We start from the raw sequence: 21559 nt of genomic DNA on the forward strand, positions 1-21559 counted from the left end.
TCAGTTATTACAATCTGAGGTGCTATGTGTACCTATAGCAGTCATACATTTTCAGACCGAAATGCAATTTTTACAACTTACCCTGTCCCTGTAAATGAAGTCCCACATGTTAATCTAGAGGCAATAATAACCCTTTATATGTACAAAAGATAAAACATACATTTAACTGTTATCCAGTCTCCAGCTAATTTCTATTAAAATATTAATTCAAATGCCCTTTTCAAACTACTCACTCAAGCATATAAGAAACAGCATTGGTCCAGTAGTTTTTCTTCAAACTACATTCCTTTGAATCACTATTCTATTGGAAGAAAGTTCAGACCCTCTAATTACCCAAAAAATTACATAGTGATCCATTTGCTTGTCTGTGAGGAGCTGCTGTTTCTAAGATGTCTGATTAGTAGCAGTCTTATTAATGACAAGTGTCTGTCTCACAAGCATGATAATTCCTTAGAATGTAAAATGAAAAATAAATGAGTCCATTACATTTAAGATTAATCACAGATTGCCAAAATACAATTAGTTAACGTAACTCCACTGTAAATTGCAAGACAAACAATTTTTCAGCTGCCCGCCACTGAACTTGTCAGATCAAAGGAACAACATTAAAGAAAAACAAAAACAATTCAAGAATTTTATGCATGACTGTAAAATGCTAACGCCTGTTTTGTATGCGTTAAATCCTTGTCTAAATTGAGAAAATGTGTACTCTAGATATAATTCTAAGAAAACAGAATCAGGTACACAATTTCAAAATAACACTCAGAATGATTTGTACTTTTACTTTACAAAAAACACATCAGCATAATTACTCCATTTTTACTTTATCCTATTTACTCAGCAAAAAAACTGATTTTTTACTGTGCATGTTTATAATTAACAGATTTATGAATGTTTCCACCTTTTTACTGCATCTCCCATCACAGGGAAGAGAGGAAAAGGTTATGAAAGGTATAATTACAGTAGGTCATTTCTGTTCAGTTTCAGGGCAATGTTTCCAATGAGTAGTCAGTAATGTCAAACCAATTACAAAACTGTGCAGGTAACTTGCAAAGAATATATTATATGCTCGAAAATTCATTCTGACAGGCTATGTTTAAACAGCGTTTTACATCTGCTATTATATTGTTTAAAACACCAAAGCTCCTAAAATTGGTTGGGAGATTATAAAGGTGATGTCAGTTTTAAACCAGCTCAGTTTCTGGCAACACCTTTTGATAACCATTTGGATGAAGACCTACATAATCCACAAATTAACTAACATGATTAACTGGACTATAAAATATCTTCTTGCTGACAACAGGCTTCTGTTGTATGACGCAAGACGAAAAGGACAGATTCAGATGAGGAAAGACAAGGAACCACACCTTCTTCTGTGTGCAAACTGAACCTAAGGCAATATGAAATTACCCAATATTTTCAAGGGGAAATCTTCTAGCGTGAAGAATTGAGAAGGCAGAGAGAAAGCTTTTCTTACTGCATACAAACCAACTATTTTAGACCTAAGACAACGGTGCAAACTCCCTCTGAAATTCATTCCATGCAACAAACTGCATTAGAAACTCAAACTGCATTCATGTTAGGAAGATACTTCATTTCCCTTGATCTCTGCAGCAATACCATCATAACACTTTAAGGCTGTGTCTACTCTAGGATTTTTCAGAACATAATTCCCAAAGGGTGCAGCTCCACCAGTGGTATCACTGGTAGAGTCTGAAGTATATACAGGGCTCAGGCATTTTAGCACCCTGTCCTCTAATTCTGTTGATAAAAACACCTGAGACTGCCTGAGCCTTGTTTACAATACAGCTGAGCTTCCAGAGATGCTACCACCAATTGAGCTACATGGGTTAGGAATTACAGCTCTGGAAAAGCATAGAACAGGCTTCAATTTCTAAACCTTCCACACAAGTATTTGATCTAAGCCTCCAAAATAGGTGGGTCTGGATGGACACTTTATGGAATTTCATGGAAGCTATTCTGATCAGAATGAAGGAATGAAATAATTAGTTCTGTTAGGAGACAACAAGCTTCACTGTGACCTGCTCTAACAGAAACAAAGGAAGAATTTAGAACATACCGCATAAAGTTATATGAATTTAAATCTACTGCTAATATTGGTCCAGTTAAGAGAAAGCTAGTGTAATAGAAAAGTTGTCTTAATCACTACATCTTATTAAAGAAAAGTAAATCTCACAAAAATAGTTTTTAAAAGTACAAGATAGAACTAAGAACTGCCATCCTGGCAATTTGATGACAGAAAGACTAAAATAATTCATTTTCCCACTAGACACTATTGGAATACTGCTACCTTTGTTGTCTGTTATGCCCTGCATTTGATTCTCCGTCGTGCTATTCAGAGCAGAAATCAACGAGTTTAAAGCAATAGTGTATCTCTTACTCATGAAACAGGGCACTCTGTCATATTTATCCCTGGTGTAACTCTATTGAGTCAGTGGAGTTACACACCAGGAATGAATCTGTCCTTTACAGTGTGGGCACTACAGTAGTGCATTCATGATTAGTGCATAAAAGAAAACGGAGTGTTGGATAGTCTTCAACAGTGGTGTCCATGCTGAAAAGGTTGAGAACTTAAAACATATTTCAAGAAGATCAAGGGGCTACAATCAATATTTTGGGAGCAAATCCTCTTTCCTGTTCTGTTCCCTTTGCACTGCTCAAACTGTGTAAAGAGAGTGGAAACCAGCCACAGGTCCCCTGCTGGTGATTTCCCCAGCCCAGAGAAAACCCCTGTAGGCACACAGCCAGCATAGCTTGCTCCCATGCCTCTCTCCCCTCAGGGGTTTTCTAGGGGTGGGGAAAGGGAGTGGCAGGAATGCTGAGCTCTGGCTACAGCCAGATGGCATAATGGTTCCTTGAGGATCATAGCAACTAAAGCAAATTAGAGCAACCCATTGGCTGCACTAACCTAGGCTGGGGGCAAATGAGGAGCAGAGCCACAACAGCTTCTCCTCCTCAGCTTCTCCTTTTTTCCTCCCCTGAGCGGCCCTAGGTAGCTGTGTAGGGGAACAGAGCCAACATTTGCTGGCACTCTACTAGGCTCAGACAGAGCCAGGCGAGCTCCTATTCTGCTCCCTCTGGGAATCTCACAGCCTGGCAAGGAAACAGGCACTACTAGAACAGCCATAGCTACTCTCCTCCCTCACAGAAGTACACAGCCATCAAAGGGGCTGCTGAGCAGCTATATTAGGGAAAAGGACAGCAACTTCCTGTGTTGCCAACTCACATAATTGTATTGTGAGTCTCACAATATTTGGTGACAGGTTTCAGAGTGGTAGCCCTGTTAGTCTGTATCAGCAAAAACAACGAGGAGTCCTTGTGGCACCTTAGAGACTAACAAATGTATTTGGGCATAAGCTTTTGTGGGCTAAAATCCACTTCATCAGATGCATGGAGTGAAAAATACAGTAAGCAGTATATATATGAAAAGATGGGAGTTGCCTTACCAAGGGGGGAGGGGTCAGTGCTAACGAGGCCAGTTCAATTAAAATGGAAGTGGCCTATTCTCAACAGTTGATTACTTTTGTAGTCAGTAGCATAGCTAGGGGGAGAGCGGGGCAGCGGCCGCTCTCCCACCAAGCAGAAGTGGCACCTTTTTAATTATTTGGCGCCTTTTAAATTTTTACTCACCTGGCGGCGCTCCGGGTCTTCGGTGGCGGGTCAGGGGGAGCGGAGATAAAAAAAGGCGCTACCCCCTGGTACTCACCCAGTGGCACTCACTTCAGCAGCACTTCAGGGTCGGGTCCTTCACTTGCTCCGGTCTTCTGCACTGAAGGACCTCCCCCCCCGCCACCGCAATGCCGCCGAAGACCGGAGCGAGTGAAGGACCGAACACCGAAGTGCTGCTGAAGACCCGGAGCACCACGGGGTGAATACCAGGCGGTGGCGCCTTTTATCATCTCTGCTCCACCTGTTTTTTCCACCTGGCTATGCCACTGTTTGTAGTGCTAACAAGGCCAATGCAATCAAGGTGGACGTCACCCATTTCCAACAGTTTACAAGAAGGTGAGAGTATCAGCAGAGGGAAAATTACTTTTTGTAGTGACCCATCCACTCCCAGTCTTTATTCAGGCCTAATTTGATGGTGTCCAGTTTGTAAATTAATTCCAGTTCTGCAGTTTCTTGTTGAAGTCTGTTTTTGACGTTTTTTTTGTTGAAGAATTGCCAGTTTTAAGTCTGTTATTGAGAGTCCAGGGCAATGGAAGTGCTCTCCTAGTGGATTTTGAATGTTACCATTCTTGATGTCTGATTTGTGTCCATTTATTCTTTTGCATAGAGACTGTCCGGTTTGGACAATGTACATGGCAAAGGGGCATTGCTGGCACATGATGGCATAAGTCACATTGGTAGATGTGCAGGTGAACGAGCCCCTGATGGTGTGGCTGATGTGGTCATGTCCTATGATGGTGTCCCTTGAATAGATATGTGGACAGAGTTGGCAACAAGTTTGGTTCCTGGGTTCATGTTTTTGTTCTTTCAGAGTAACAGCCGTGTTAGTCAGTATTCGCAAACAGAAAAGGAGTACTTGTGGCACCTTAGAGACTAACCAATTTATCTGAGCATAAGCTTTCGTGAGCTACAGCTCACTTCATCGGATGCATCCGATGAAGTGAGCTGTAGCTCACGAAAGCTTATGCTCAAATAAATTGGTTAGTCTCTAAGGTGCCACAAGTACTCCTTTTCTTTTTGTTTTTGTTGTGCGGTGTGTAGTTGCTGGTGAGTTTTTGCTTCAGATTGGGGGGCTGTCTGTAAGCGAGGACTGGCCTGTCTCCCAAGGTCTGTGAGAGTGAGGGATCGTCCTTCAGGATAGGTTGTAGATCCTTGATGATGCGCTGGAGAGGTTTTCGTTGGAGGCTGTAGGTGACGGCTAGTGGCGTTCTGTTACTTTCTTTGTTGGGCCTGTCCTGTAGTAGGTGACTTCTGGGTACCCTTCTGGCTCTGTCAATCTATTTCTTCACTTCACAAGGTGGGTACTGTAGTTTTAAGAACACTTGATGGAGATCCTGTAGGTGTTTGTTTCTGTCTGAGGTATTGGAGCAAATGCAGTTGTATCTTAGAGCTTGGCTATAGACAATGGATCATGTGATGTGGTCTGGATGAAAGCTGGAGGCATATAGGTAAGTAACAGTGGTCAGTAGGTTTCTGATATAGGGTGGTGTTTATGTGACCATCGCTTATTTGCACTGTAGTGTCCAGGAAGTGGATCTCTTGGGTGGACTGGTCCAGGCTGAGGTTGATGGTGGGATGGAAATTGTTGAAATCCTGGTGGAATTCCTTAAGGGCCTCCTTCCCATGGGTCCAGATGATGAAGATGTCATCAATGTAGCACAAGTAGAGTAGGGGAGCTAGGAGACAAGAGCTGAGGAAGAGTTGTTCTAAGTCAGCCATAAAAATGTTGGCATACTGTGGGGCCATGCGGGTACCCATAGCAGTCCCGCTGACTTGAAGGTATAAATGGTCCCCAAATCTTAAATGGTTGTGGGTGAGGACAAAGTCACAAAGTTCAGCCATCAGGTTTGCCGTGACATTATTGGGGATACTGTTCCTGACTTGTTCCCCACTTGTAGTCCATCTTTGTGTGAAATGTTGGTGTAGAGAGCTTCTACATCCATAGTGGCTAGGATGGTGTTTTCAGGAAGATCACCAATGGGTTGTAGTTTCCTCAGGAAGTCAGTGGTGTCTCAAAGTAGCTGGGAGTGCTGGGAGGTTTTTTAAAAGCTTGTGGAGTCATATGATTATGTAAGACTCTCCATTTTCAGTTACATTAATAAAAAAGGAGGGGTTAGAATAACATGACTTGCCCCTTCACCTTTGGCTGTAACTGGTGTTGCTACTTTGGGGATTTAATTTAAAAATTATTATTAATAAATAATAATATTTCTAAAAAAGGATAAAGCACAAAAAGTTCAGAAGGTTCCGTATTCTGCCTCTGTTTTGAAGTAGTGTCATAAACTTAAGACATTATCTATTCCTTCTTTCACTCCAAAAGGTCCAGCAGCAGACTGAATGTTGCAAAATATGTAAATTTTCTTTTCATGTATAAACTTTTGCTTGGCTGAATACAGAACACTTGCTTCAATTTTCTTTTCAACAAAAGCCTTCTTCATAAGGAGCACAGCATGTCTTTTCATCTGTATCTGAAGGCACAGGTTTGGAAACAAAAGCATTCAGCCTTTCTTAAAGATATTACCCTTATTCTGGATCACTGAATACTCTTTCCTTCTCTTACAAAAAAGACCTCACAGATTATAGTGTTTTTAACATCATCTTTATTGACTGGCTTCGAACAGCAGTGCCCGTAAGATCTCTCAAATGGAGAGGAAGGTGTGATATATTACAATACTGTTAAGAAAATATTCACCTTCTCTTGCCCTGTCTGTCTATTCCCTTCAGGTGTTAGTCTCTCACAAACCCATAATCTGAGCTTCATCTCTCCTTGCCATCAGCTGAAAAGGAAACAGGGGTTCAAGAATCCACTCTCCTCTCATTTAGGGCAGGGAGACCTTTTCTGTAGTAATTACCTGAAAGGATAAAGAAGATTACAGACTCCAGCATGAAGGACAGTGTGGGAACTATCCCAAAACAACCTTTAATAGTTTCTCTTTTCAATAGAGATGGTTGGAAAATGGCAAGGAATTTTTTTTCAGATTTGTTTGGTTTTTTAAACAATGTTCACAGACATTTTCTGAGTTGTTGATGAAAGAACAAATGTTTTTCCAACAGAAAAAATGAAAATTTCACCATGAATAAATGTTTTCTACAAACATGCCCATTTTTCACCAAAAAAAACTGTATGCAAAAAAATTTCCACCAGCTCTATATTTTAACCTAGTATACAAATGTTCCTGGAACACACAGAAGTCGTGCAGGGAGGCAAAGGATGATTTGTCTCTCTTCCCGCTCCTCCCTGCCACCTTTTCCCCCGTTTGTCAAGAGAAAGGCTGATTTAGGGATTTAAACAAGACTTGTTTACTGAAGGTAAACCAGAAAATAGTGTGCTTTTCATTATAGAGGAGTTCAATACAGATTAGACTGTCACAGGCTGAGCCAACGGCATTTTGTATTCCCTTTTCATTTTTTCTGTTTGTGGATGGTATCTAGGTCAGAGTTGAAGCACATTGATAGGGCAGGATAAGGCATCTCCTTTGCAGTGTAAGGAATCTCCTTTGCTGCTGCCCATCATGTAGCTGTAGTGTGGACAAAGAGGCTTCATATTCAGAGGCTCTCAATCTAGGACCTTTCATAAGCAATAATGGCATTTTAATAAATTACAAAAATAAATAAATACATTTAAACATTATTGTGTTTTATTTACGTCCTATCCTATGCATTCTGTCACTAACATTCCAAAACAGCCAAGTTAAAACTTTACTGCACCGGTGTATTAAGAAGCTTTGAAAGCATTCAAAAGAATGCCATTCTTCCACTCTCTCATTATCTCCAGAGTCTGTCCTAAGTATGCCCACTTCCCAATTCCTCTCAATACCCAAATTAGAGTAATTATACATTTTGGATCTAATTCACCACTGAAGTAAGTGGATGCAAATCCAATGATTTTAGTGGAATTGCTCTTGCTTATGCCAATAGCGGCTTTTCCCCTTGTCTTAATATATATTTCTTCCTGCACAACTTTCAGTATATAGAACAGAGTAGACTCAGTATTGTTACCAATAAAAAGAAAGACATCATCTAACAGACTACAGCCTATTAAGTTTCTCAAGATTGCTCTGGTTCATAACCCTTTTCTTTCTCACAGAAGGAATGTAGGATAAGCAAATCCAGTCAAATGGTAGCAAAGTGGTGTAACTGAATTTGCTGTGGAGACTGGGTACTGTGTGTACAGAAGATTAAGCAAAAATGTACTGAACCACTAAAATAATAGGAGCCAGCAAAGTGTCTGTAAACAGCAGGTATATAATGTGAAGTTCAACATGCACCAAAACACAATTTGGAGTCAGCTTAGATCATTATGAATGGTTGCCAGAAATAGGAAACCTGATCTGTCTGACAGGCTTTGTGTGTTCGGTACAGGCTTGCAAAGGATTCATAATACAGGGAAAACATATATTCTCCTCAACTCTTCTGTCCAACCCTCAGACAGAAGGACTGTTTAATCAACACTTGCTGTTGTGATTTTCTTTAAAGTGTAAACAAAGGAAGTCTTGTATTCTACCTGTCATGAGCACTAGAGCCATATTTATCAGCAAGAGGGTTCTGAACAGTCATTAAACAATACCTTCAATTTCACTGGTTTGTACTCCCTCAGCCACAATAAGGCATTTGGATTATTTTAAAAATACACAGCAGTTTCCTCCTATACAGAATGAAACAGTAGAGCAAATATTGTCATACAAATCCAGAATGTACATTACACTTATAATTATTGTTTCTATTGTGCTAGTGGCTAGGAACACACATCAGGAATTAGGGCACTGTACAAACAGGCAACACAAAGATAGACCCTGCCCAAGAGAATTCAAAAGCTAGGATCTACACAGTACAAAAGTGAATAAACCAACAAACGAGGGAGGGGGATGAAAGAAAGAAAGGAAGAATAGCAGATTATGTCCATTATTTTGATCACATATACAAAATTTATGCAATAGACTTTTTTCTTATAAATGATTAGCCACAGATAATATATTTTCCTATAAGAATATACAAAAAGTCACCTAAGTCCTGATATACATGCAGTTTTTGTACTAGTATAACTATTTTGGTTAGGGGTGTGACTTTTTTTTAAAAAAACCAAAACAGTTATTCGGGTACAACCCCTAGTGTGCACACCTTTATAACAGTATAAAGGTGCTTAAATCTGGTTCACAATGAATTATAACAGGAAAAGTAAACTTGAAAACAAAAAAGATGAAAAAGGAAGGATGCAAAGGACCTGATTCTCTTCCTGCCCACTAAAGTCAATGAGAGTTACACTGGTTTAATATCACTGTAAGCAAGATCAGAATCAGGCCCAAAAGACGTGGGGCCAAACTTTCAAAGGAATTTATGTGCCTAAATAGTTAGTTGCCTAGTGGGAGTCTCAAAAACACCTAAGTGACTAAACTAAAAATCCAGCGCAGGGCCCGAATTCTCAGTTACAAAGTGAATGTGAATGGACAAATATAGTTTACACCCAATTTAAGGCCCTTTTACAGTGCCAGAAGACGGCTTCAGTGCAGTGGTCCCTAAACTGGGGGGCGTGGAGGAACATTTGGTTGGGGGGGCAGCCCCCATGGGGAATGGGGAAGGAGTACCACTCATCCATGCTCTGCCCCCAGCTCCACCTACAGCTCCTGCCCTCAACTCCACTCCTGGCTGCGGCCCCAGCCACAGCTACGGCCTTGGCCCCCAGCTCCAACCACGGCTCCCAGCCGCAACCACAGCTCCGTTCCTGGCCTTGGCCCCCTGATCCCAGCCCCAACCACGGTCCCACTCCCAGCCTCACCCATGACCCTGCTCCTGGCCTCAGCCCCCAGGAGCCCAGGCAGATTCCATTACTGGAAGGGGGGAGCGGGTGACAGAAACAGTTTGGGGACCACTGCTTTAATCTAAATGAGAATCAGCCCCATAAATTAATAGCATGAAGCAACTCGGCATTGTTTTTTATCCAACAATAGAAACAAAAGATCAAGGATTAGATATTGAATAGTGTCTGTGATTTAAAAAAAGAGAAATCAAATCAAATAACTAAATGTAAGTGAAGGTGAATTAAAGTTTTAAGGAACAGCTGCTGTTGCTGATACAAAGAAATGTCTGCCTCTAAGCTATAATACTTTACATAGGAACTAATTAAAATCTATTTTCAAAAGGAGGATTTGACAATCACAAAGCCATTTGTTACATTTATAAAATGCTACTGAGTTTAAAATTGTCACAGCATTCTAACACTTGTGAACTGTGGGTTATAGACTCAGTTACCATGAAGGGGAGGCGGAAAAAAAGACTCACGATCATTAAGATATAGGGGGAAATATACTTTTTTAAATTTTAGGTGTCATAGGAAATGAAATCATATAGGTTACAAAGATTCCCATACAACATTATGAATATAATTTCCAGCTAAAGCAACACAAAACAGACACACACAAAAACAAAACAGAACAAGCCTTTGTCCAGGCTAAACAAAATCTTTTCAGTTATAGCTCTCTTTCTAAAACCAACCTTCTCCTAGGGAACTAAATCATCCTGGGCTACAAAATAACCTGAGTAGGTTAAACTTCCAGACTTAACTAAGTCTCTCATAACTAGAGCAAGCCTCTACCCAAGGCTCTTGTTCTACCTAAAACAAGCTTCCGCAGTGTTGTCAGTTCTCACAATTTTATACAAGTGTCATGCTTTTGGTGTTTCGCAAAGTTATAACCAACTAAAAATGGTGTCCTATAATGGGAAACATCAGGCAACCTTAATTATAGGTGGTGCTACCATTTCCCAAGCAAATCAGCAGGTTACTAATTTGAAATGTTGATAAATTAGAGGGTTATCTTTCTCTTCTTCCTTTCCTGTCAGCTCTCCCTTCTCTTTTTTCAGTCTGTACATCTATACATAATGCTATTATTCATCACTGTATGCTCTAAATACAGCATGCACTGTGGTAAAGCTCACACTCTGTAGCCTTAAAATATTGTAGAAGTGATATCAAGAACCACCATTATATATCTCCAAGATGCAGTACGTCCAGCTCCAAGTAGTCAAAAATCATGAGACAGGCCCCCAAATCACAAGTTTTTTTAAAAATAATAAATGTATTAGCCTTTTAGTGTTTGAGTCTTTGGGATTCACATTTACAAGCTTTTCTCCACAACCCTGAGGGCTACAAGTTTACTTTTTTTTAAATGAAAGCTAAGGTTATCACATAATCACGATTCCTGCAGCTGAGGCTTTAGAAAACACCAAAAATTTTGTGACACTCAATAAAAATCACACATGTGAGCCACACTGAGATGTTGTCTTCTATGCTTTTAGGAGAGGAAGCTCTAAAAGGAGGTCAGTGAGTAGACTGGCTACCGGTTAAACTAGTAGGAGGGTAGGAAACAGCTTGAAATTGATTGTATACAAGCTATGTTTACTGTAGCCTTCAACTCAGAGAGCAATATCTAAAGAAGGGAATTTGTGATCTTTTGCATCAGATACCTCACCAGAATTCAGCAGGAAGAAAAACAGCTTGGAGAAAGGCTGAGGACTGAGTAATTCCAGGAAAGTTCACATTTCCAAAGGCACATGCATCTACATGTAAGTAATGGATTCTGGAAAAGTCAGTTCTGTCATGTGTAATTATTTAGCGTTACAGTAAAGTCTGTGTATTTGGCTTATTTGATTCATTTTGGTATTTCCTATACATATGTTGCCTGTTCCTCTGTTATACTTTTTTGGTTTTTTACTCAGAGTGCTGTTTGTTAAATAAAGAGGATAAATAGCCTGTTCAGATGTTCCCTAAAGACACGCTACGTTGGAAAGACAAGTACAGAAGAGTAATCAAGGAATTCCGCTCTCTTCGGAGAGATTACTACAGAATGGTAGTTGTGCATATATAGAAATCCTCCAAAAACCTACTGGCTGCAACCAAAACTAAATTTCCCAGAGACTTCAATGACATATATAAGAATTACTTCACCCAGCCTCTGGGTGGAACATGGCAGCTATTAAACAGTACACAGTACCAGGTAGTGCAGAACAAAAATAAAGATTATAGATGACTGACATTGTAGATAAACTAACTAGGACACTGGGGTTAAAGTTCCTGCTCTTATGAAAGTAGCAAGAACCTTTAATAACCACAGCTGGTTGGGTGCTCAGTTTTACATTACATCCAGTGCCCCTACCAACATTCTGGAACTGTGATTTAGTACTGACCTGAAGGGAAGAAAGTGCCAGCTACTGAATCACCAACACCATACTCGGCAGCCCCTAGATTTTCCCTTCGTGCTCTCCCATGCAAGCACTGGCCAGTGTCTTCCCTGCATTATGTGCTTATTAGACCCATGAGAATTCAGCCCAACAAGACCTTTCCTTTCCAGCACGTCTCTACTGTACTTCCTCTCTCATATTACCATAAAGACAAAGCGTGCTGAAGAGAAATGCTCTTAGTTCAGGGTCAACAACAGACAATGGATCAGGCATAGGCCTGTGGAGAGCGTGCATCAATACAGACTGAGCACGTGGGTATGTACACACACACACACCCCTTCCCAAACAAGATAGGATGAAAGGAGCGATGAGAGGAGTGACCAAAGCAACAACAGGAGACTTGAACAACTTTTCACCTGCTGACTCAGTCTGTTGAAGAAGATGAATTGAAATACTTCCCAAAGGTCAATGAGTTCTGATCCACAAAATACTTGTATCTGGGGCCATATGATAAAACAATGGTTTAACCTCCAGTGGATTGGATTCACCTTTGGATATATATTCAAAAGGTCAGAGGGTTATCTGAAACTTTTTGAGCCTCCCGCCATGCGCATGCACACACACACACACGCTCTAACCTTGTGACACTCCAACAGGCCTTAGCTTCCTCCCTCTTGACCCACAACACCCACTCCCAATTCCTATCATTAGGCTTGGCCCTTGAAATTACTTATACCTGGGGCCATTCTCTTCAGCGTTACATATTCCAGGACATATCTGAGTTCAACAAGGCTGGGGCTCAGCAGAAAGTCAGGAAATGTATAGGTGGGGATCTTCAGAAGTGGGTGGGGAGGCTGAAAGATAGTAAGAATGGTCCTCTGGTTAAGGTATTGGAATGGCACTCAGAAAATCTGGGTCCAATTCCTGGCTCTGACATTCACTTCCTTTAGCAAGTCCTTTAACCTCCCTGTCCCTCAGTTCCCAATCTGCAAAATGGGGATAATCATATTTCCTCTCTCACACACTTTCTCTTGTTTATTTAGGAGTGTAGATTATGCAAGGTATGGACTGACTTCTACTATGTTGGTACAGGCTCTAGCATAATGGGCCATGATCTCTGTTAGAGCCTCTAATTCTACTGTAAATATAAATCATAATAATACACGGAAGAAAAAATGTATGAGGGAATATGTCACGTAAGGGGAAAAACACTGACTGCTGTCAAAAATCATTCAGAATTGTAATACTACTTTATAATGTAACAAAATCTCTTTCCTCAAACACAAAATTTCTTAGAGGACGCAAGAGATGGGTGAGAGGTGGAGACTCTCAAGATTGTAAATGTGTTCAAACAGAACTCAAGTATTTTGTTTAACCTCAAAGTACATATGAGCCCATTTGACTTTAAAACAGGCATAAGCAGATTTGTTACTCACTAGGATTGATCTTCAAGTCTATTGTGGGCCTGATTTCATAAATTTGCTCTTTGATCAATATGCCATATGTCAAAATCTCTGTTGCCATGACACTGTCACATCCAACTGCTTTTTCCACATTTCACAGTGCAAAAGGCTCCATCCATTTCTTCAAAGGTAATCTCATCACAAGTTCTTCAATAGTTTGCTGGACAGAGATTTTAGATAAAAGGATACTTATATGTTCAGAAACTCCCCAGTAAGATCTGTTCAGCGATAACATATTCAAATCTACTTATAAAACAGACTTACATTTTGAGGCACTTTAGTTTATTGAGTCATCTTATTAGCCAGTTCACACTTACTACATTAGAAAAGTTTTCCAACAGCTCTCCAGCTATCTTGTTCTTGCTTGACCATTACTCACTGGGCAAAATCTTAACACAGTAATATAAATGAGTAACTAAGGGACTAGACACTCTGAGTGCCTCTTCACTCTTCTTTTGAAATGGGAAGAGGGAAATGTCTCTCTTTCTTGAATTCACCCAGGAGGTAGGGTGTTCAGCTCCTGGGAACACCTGCATAAAAACATAGCTAACTGTGCCTCTGCATTGGGTCTTGTTATGGTTATCATATTTCAGGTTCCCAAAAAGCGGACACTGCTGGGAGGGATAATTGTCGGGGAGGAGAGCTTGGGGAGGGGTACAGTTCGGGCTGCATCCACTGGAGGTGGGGGCAGTGTGACTCCCTGTCACAGTGGCAGGACACACCAACAGCCATCAGTCAGAACCTTCCTCCAGGACTCCCTCCCCCAGGGCTGAGAGTCAAGGCCTGTGTGGGTGGGATCCAGCAGCTGGAGGGAAATGGACTAATCAGCTGTGGATGCAGGGGAGGGACCAGTCGGGAAGCGGACCAATCAGGGCTCTTTCTGAGCTACAGCATCTGCTCTACAAAAATCCAGGACATTTCCTGTTATTTGAAAAATTCACCAGGAGAGAGGACAAAGGCTCAAAAAAGAGGTAATGTCCAGGAAAACCAGGATGTATGGTAACCTGAATCCCCCTGCCCAGTCCCTTTTGGCTTTTTGCCAACTGCTGCCCCAAGACCCACACCACAGAAGTAGTAGTTTATGCTGACCTTTTTAGCATTACACTACCCCAAAGTCCTCTTAGGATGGGGAGACGGGACACTATTGGAGAGAACTGATGTACTCCAACTCATTGATTCTGGTCTGCCCTTTCTTCCATAGGAGCCCAAATCCCCCAACCCCTGTGGAGGGGCTTCGGTGGGTGGGACAGTGGTGTTAGAAATAACATGATGGATGCAGCATACCCTTCCTTCCATGCCTCCTCCTGCCTAGATGTACTGATATTTTAATCCTTTTGCAGAGATGGAAGGGACAGTAGCACCCACCATGATGTGTTTGGGCATGACCACCATTCCAGAGCTTCATTATTATCATTAATCATTATTAGAGTAGCACCCAAAACATGCTAGATGTTGTACAAATAGGTAAGTATACTGAAGAGCTTACAAACTAAGCCGGGGTGGCCAACCTGTGGCTCCGGAGCCACTTGCAGCTCTTCAGAAGTTAATATGCAGCTCCTTGTATAGACACCGACTCTGGGGCTAGAGCTACAGGCACCAACTTTCCAATGTGCAAGGGGGTGCTCACTGCTCAGCCCCTGGCTCTGCCACAGGCCCTGCCCCCACTCCACCCATTCCCGCTCCCTCCCCTGAGCCTACTATGCCCTCGCGCCTCCCTCTCAGAGCTTCGTGCACGCCAAGAAACAGCTGATTGGGAGGTGCGGGGAGGGAGGGGGAAGTGCTGATCAGCAGGGCTGTTGGTGGGTGGGAGGCGCTGGGAGCAGGGTGGGGGAGTTGATGAGGGGGCTGCTGATGTATTACTGTGGCTCTTTGGCAATGTACATTGGTAAATTCTGGCTCCTTCTCAGGCTCAAGTTGGCCACCCCTGAACTAAGCAATCTATACCTATTCTAAGATCTATCTTATGAATAAGATTTTCAAAAATGGGTGCCTAATGTGAGGCTCCTAAATCCACATTTAAGGTCCTAAATAAGTAACCTGATTTTCAAAAGTGCTGAGCACCTTACATCTCCTATTGATGTCAGTGCTCATGACGTCAGCCTATGGCGAACTGATGCAAAACGCAATATTGCAATTCATTACGACAAACCAAAATGTTTAAGTTAAGGTTAACCCAACCGAAAACAAAATGTTTTGTTTCAGTTTTCCCGATAGAAATAAATAAAGTCAGTAAATTTGATTTTGTAGAAATTGTTTTTTCAGTGAAAAACACAATAGGAAATACAAAGTTCATTAAAAACAACTTCTGTTGAAATGCTTCACAATGCAGTGCTGAGATTGTGAATTAAACTGACTAACCGAGTATGAAACTGAGCCTCCCGCTTTTCCTTGTCTAAAATGAGAGCAATGCAAAAAGTAAACAGCATCAATAGCAAAAAGTAAATGGGATCTTTAATATTCTTTCAGTTCTAATAGTCTGTAACAAGGTGATGATAGCACTGATAGGGAAATGATTTTGTTTACAATATATGTACCTGATTCTGATCACATTGGGTATGTCTACACTGCATTGTAAATCTGGTCTCAGTCACAGGTTTGAGCCCACATCCCCTACCCTCCAGACACAAATCCGTCTAACTTGGGTCAGGAAGCACTCAGGATCCACGTCCTAGGATCCATCTGAAGGGGTGGGTCTGAGACAAAGTCCCAGTGAGACTCGGGTCTGAGCCCTGTCATTTTGCAGTGTGGATGCAGCTCAAGCTGCAGATCCAAGTCCCAAGACCTGCGTAGTGCAGTAGGGACACGTTACCATGGTTGAGACACCTAGGTCCAGCAACTGTAAACTCAGGTTTATCATACCGTGTGGATGCTCAAGAAAGCCCACAAGCATGGGGCCGACAAGCATGGGGCCCACAGACCCAGGTTTACAATGCAGAGTACACATACACATTTAGACCAATATAAATGAGCAGTAACTGCATTGAAATCAATAGTTACAGTAACGTAAATTGGAATAAGTGAGATCAGAACCTAGCTCAATGGATTTTTAACTTGACAGACTCCCTTTTGGCTTAATCCTGCCAGATGCTAAGCATGCTGGCCCTAATCCAGTGAAGCACATAAGACATGTTTAAGCACATTAGCAGTCGCATTGAAATTTATTACAAGTTACTCACAGATGCTACAGATTTCTGACCTCCAAATGCCTGTATTGCATGCAGAGATATAAAAGGCCCTCCTTTGCCATTGCTAAGAGATTCATGCAGCAAAAGAATTCCTCCTTGAGATCTTTTAGTTCTTATTTTACAGGTATACTCTGAGGATAGTAGAGTACTGGGACATTCACTATCAAACTGTACAACCCAGCCAGAAGCCTCTTGCTGATTTTACCCACCCATCTGAAACTTCATAAACAGGAAGACAGACTACTTTCTTGTTTCTGGCTTATAAACAAAGAGTCATTCATCACCTTCAGCTAAAAACACTCTTCCTGCCTTTTCTCTGTATTACACTAAAAACAACGGTATCAAATTCAACATGTCATGATCTTGGAATAGTATTTAGCTAAACAAGTGTTTTAAAATTTCTCTCAACATTATCAACATCTCACAGGATGGATTACTTGCCATATGTGCATGCACACACATACACATTCTTCAGTACACAGTAAGAGATAAAGACTACAATTTCACAAGGATCAGAAGAAAGGAAGGAAAAGATAATAGGAGTCATTATGCATTAAACATAAACAGACTTCTCTTCAAAAAACAGACAGGCATGTCAAATTTTGCCACTTCTTTTCCATGACAACATGTATTACTAATTCAAAAAAACCCATCTTTCATTGAGATTTTAGTTGCCATTCCTAAAAGAGAACTATAAACGTTCACATTTAACAAGAGGAATTTTCTATTCCGCCCTGTCACCATAGCCCATCTTTTCCTCTCTATTCTGTCTTCTGTATTCAGTTCCTTTTACCCCCACACCTCCAACTCTACCATTTCTCTTTTTCTTTTCTCCTTTTTGATTACTGATTTTAAATCCACTTGCTATTGTGACCACTGCTACCACTGGTCTCTGCCCATGCCAAGCTGTGTTGTACTGGCCCTTCCTGTCTTACAAACAGGAAGGAAGTATTCTCCCCCCAAAAGCACCATTTGAGCACAGTAAACTTAAGTCTAGCTGGAGCAGAAGTTAAAACAATGCCTGGTTGACAGTCAACAGAAATTTTTTTTAAAGATGAGCGACCAAGTATTATCCAACATTCTGCCAAAATTCAAAATTTGTTTTGAAAAGTAGAGTAATATCACCCTCCTGACCAGGTATAGGAGTATGCTCCACACTTCAGAAAATTATGTAGATTCTCCTTCAATACTGCAATAAAAACCAATAGCATTTAGTAACCTTCTGCATTAGTAGCTCTGTCTTTTGGATACTACTATGGGTTATCCACGTCTATGCGACAATGTGGAATGATCTAGAGCAGTGTTTCTCAACGACTGGTCCATGGACAGGCACCAGTCCCTGAGATCAAAAAGGTTGAGAAACATGGGTCTAAAGTGTGACTTTTGGATTCCAGTGCCCAGAGGGTTTAGCAGCACCAAAAAGACAGGATGTGAAGGCAGCAGCAGGAACATAAGTACAAGTAAACTATATTTAGGCTGTTGCCTTGCCTTAAACTATTAAATGAATTGTATACTGGATGAAGTACAAAATACGCCATCAGTATTAAGCCTTTGTATCTGGTCCAAAAGGGGAAATCATTTGCAAATATTTGAAACATGCATTGGTAAACATAGTATGCCAAACCCTGACCAGATGTTGGTGCATGATTACTCACTTTGGAAGATATTGTACTTGAATGTAGCTAATAATATGCCTTACCATTAAAAAAAGGGAGAGAAGAAAATGAAGAAAAACACCCTTACGGGGAAAAAAGGTCTCAAATAAAATATTTGAGAACGGGACCAGGAAAGTAAAGTTACTGGTAGCTTCTCATCTTTCTAGCAGCTGTTAGTGATTACTACCTCGTTTTTACTTCTGATGCAAATCTAATATTGTCCTGGCAACAGAAATTTCATAAAGTGATGTGAGTTGTAGTTTTCATCATTTTCATTAAATTCTCCCATCCAGGTATTTCCTGAATGATATGGTCCCTTTAAGAGCTGAAGATTTTCCTCTAACTTCATGTGACTGCATTTCATAATTGCTGTTAATTCACCAGTTAGTAGTTTTATTAGAGTTAGCAATTTTTAATAGGCTAAACGAAATAAAGTTTATGATTAGATGTCACATCTTGGTATTTTAAATGTATTTAAATTTTGTTTTTACTCAGTCAAATATATGTGACTTTTTAAATCACAAAACTACAGAAATCCAAAAAATAAAGACTTAATAAAAATACTATCTGTTTATATTTTTCCTGACTGTTCTAGGAAATCACTGCTCATTAAAACCACCAAACAGCTGACAATATTGTTACTCAAACCTCAGGTTGATTAAGAGGTAACTTCATTTAAAAGTTAATGGGTTTGTCTTGCTGTCAGACTGGTTTCATTAATTTAGTTAAGTGCACCCAGGGAAAAAGAAAGTGTCTCAAAGTATTCATTCATTACATGGTTATTCATTGGAGGATTCAAAATTGCTTGTCTCATCTGTAAAGATACTGAAGAAATTAGTAATCTATTTCAAATATGTGACAGTAATTTTGAAGAGTGGTTAATTTATGGCAAGGTTTGTGAAGTCCTTTGTTCCTTTTACTCCTTCCTAACTGGATGACAAAAATGTGGAAAGGGCTGATTACATATCCAGCTACTTGTATTCTATGAACTCTGATTTCTCACTATTATTTTAAATCAATGTTGTAAAACTTCCCAACAAAATAGATTTTTTTCTTACCATGTTGTTTTAAATAGATCAATTTAAACTTCGGTCTTTAAATGTTTTCTCTACTATTGTTATAAATACAAGTACTATTTAAGTGAGATTGGAAAAATAGAGGGAGATTTTTTCTTCAGTTTATTTACATTGCATATTTGACAACATTTTGTGTATGGTCATTTTCCCCTGTTGTTTGTGTGCGTCTTTCACACAGCAACAGGCAATTGATACTTTTCATATGTTTGGTGTTTTGGGATTGGGAGCAGGGAACGGAAGTAAAACCACAAAGATTCCAAGAACAACTTAGAGACAGACAGGTGCAGTACTTTTAAGCTAGTTTTTTTGTTGTTGTTAACTGGATCAAAAGTAAATTTAAAGTTGAGGTCTCTTTAACTTGGGTTTTCTTTTTTGTTAATCAATTCTTTACAAAATATTATTATTATGAATTTCTAAAGGATTTCTCAATCTAGAACAGGCCTTTTAATACTATACCAGATAGGGTACAGGAAACAACAAGCAGACTAATTTTCATGTTGAGCCCTGACATAAAATTACAATTCTGTAGCTCTGAGACAGAAATTACACTTTCCAGAATTATCACAGGTGGAAAATCTTTGTGGTTTAGTGTTAACAGAATTTGCAGGACATTTTTTAAAAGCATACTTTCATAACTAAGTGAACTTCTTATCACAAAAATGATATTTTGGATTTTCTAGGGTTGAGAAATATAGCATATAGCAAAATCACTATCAACAACGGAGTCCCTGCTTTCCATTTCCATATACCACACTAACACTAATTTGAGTTTTAAAACCAAGTTTCTTTATCAGGCTTATTACAACAAATGAGGGCTCTGTACGCAGTTTTATTCCCAACTTCCATACATATCCATTATGCATTTGCCTCAAGAAAGATAGACCTTTTGTAAATAGTCCAGTGAAGTCAATGGAGCTATGCTAATTTATGCCAACAAAAAAATCTAACCAAAAGTTTCAATATTCTGTAGTATTTTGAGAATGTCAAATCTGTGATATTTGTATTACCTAAAATTCAAGTTTAGTTAGAAAAATAATGTTAATCTCTACAAGATGACTGAAAATAACCCCAGAAAATATTAAAAGAGTTGGTGTCACAGCTAACTGACGGCTGCTGGATATTAATTTAAATCATATAGTCAAAACTTTCCAACGTGTCATTGCTTTCAGCAAATGCATAATTTTCTGAGACCTGGAAAATATCTTCATTAAAATAATTTAATTTGGTTGGCTACAGCTAAGCACCTAAATAAGTGGTCTGATTTTTAAAGGTTCTGAGAGCTATTTTAAAAATTTGGACCTCATTTTATTTGCTTCTCAGTGGGAGATTATTATGGCACAGGAAAATATGCAACAGATTTGCTCATGTTTTAATTTACAAAATAGCCAAGTGCCTTCATAAGGAGTTCTGTGTAAATTAAACAGGATTTGGCCGATAATGTAACTTGTAAACATAAGGTGAAATTCACTCCTGTATAGAGGACTACACAAGGTCCAGGCACCCCAAGTCCCACATAAGGTTTCAGTGGTACACAGGCCAGAGTATCAGTGGTTTGATGGTTATAGCTGATTACAGAGCTGTTGTCTGATGTGCGCGTACTCAGGATATACAACTGTCAAGCAAGAATTAGAATACCTGTCCTGTACACATCTTTCATAACTGCAGCTCTGGTGTTGGCCTATTATCCTACATATGTTAATTACATAGGGCAGGGGTTCTCAAACTTCATTGACAACAAAAATTATACATGACCCTGGGAGGGGAGACCGAAGTCTGAGCCCTGTGGGGGGGGCCAAAGCCAAAACCCAAGCCGGGGAGGGGTAAAACAAAGGGCTTCAGCCCCTTGCAGGGCGCCTCAAATCTGAGCCCTGCCACGGCTTCAGATTTGGCCCCGGGCGGCAGGGCTTGGGCTTCAGCTTTGGCCCCGGGCCCCAGCAAGTCTAACGCCAGCCCTGGCGACCCCATTAAAAAGGTCTTACAGCCCACTTTGGGGTCCCAACCCACAGTTTGAGAACTGCTGAAATAGGGCTTAAGTAGAACACTTGTCTTGGGCTAGCCTAGTACACAGGGATGAATTTCACACACCCTGAATATTTTAAAAGTGTACTTCTTGTTTGCCTCATAGACTTAAACCGGTTATTTATTATAACACTGAGATTCCTGTGCTTTAGAGAAGTAGCTAATGTTTTCCTAAGATAGTAATCCTTATTACAAGGAAGACAGAAATACAAAACAGGACTGGGCTGTTTCAAAATAGTTTGATGTTATTCTGAACAAATAAACCTGTTTTCTTCTGCAGAACTTCCATTCCATTTCCA

The 21559-nt window shown here is 40.2% G+C and overlaps 1 protein-coding gene across 3 annotated transcripts in view; it reads right to left on the reverse strand.

Moving 5' to 3' along the window:
- EPB41L4A (erythrocyte membrane protein band 4.1 like 4A) overlaps window positions 1-21559 on the reverse strand; it is a 212415-nt gene that overhangs the window by 180239 nt on the left and 10617 nt on the right. Inside the window, exons 1-3 of one of the 3 annotated variants that reach the window (XM_043547063.1) lie at window positions 13299-13481; window positions 12593-12716; window positions 12198-12359 (exon numbers count right to left, since the gene is read on the reverse strand). The exons of the other annotated variants lie outside the window; for them this stretch is intronic. The gene's annotated coding sequence lies outside the window, so the exon portion shown is untranslated. Of the gene's footprint in view, window positions 1-12197; window positions 12360-12592; window positions 12717-13298; window positions 13482-21559 lie in introns of those variants that run through there. 3 annotated transcript variants of the gene reach the window in all.

This window comes from Chelonia mydas, chromosome 5 (genome assembly GCF_015237465.2).
Source record: "Chelonia mydas isolate rCheMyd1 chromosome 5, rCheMyd1.pri.v2, whole genome shotgun sequence".
In the NCBI taxonomy this organism is placed as follows: domain Eukaryota; kingdom Metazoa; phylum Chordata; order Testudines; family Cheloniidae; genus Chelonia; species Chelonia mydas.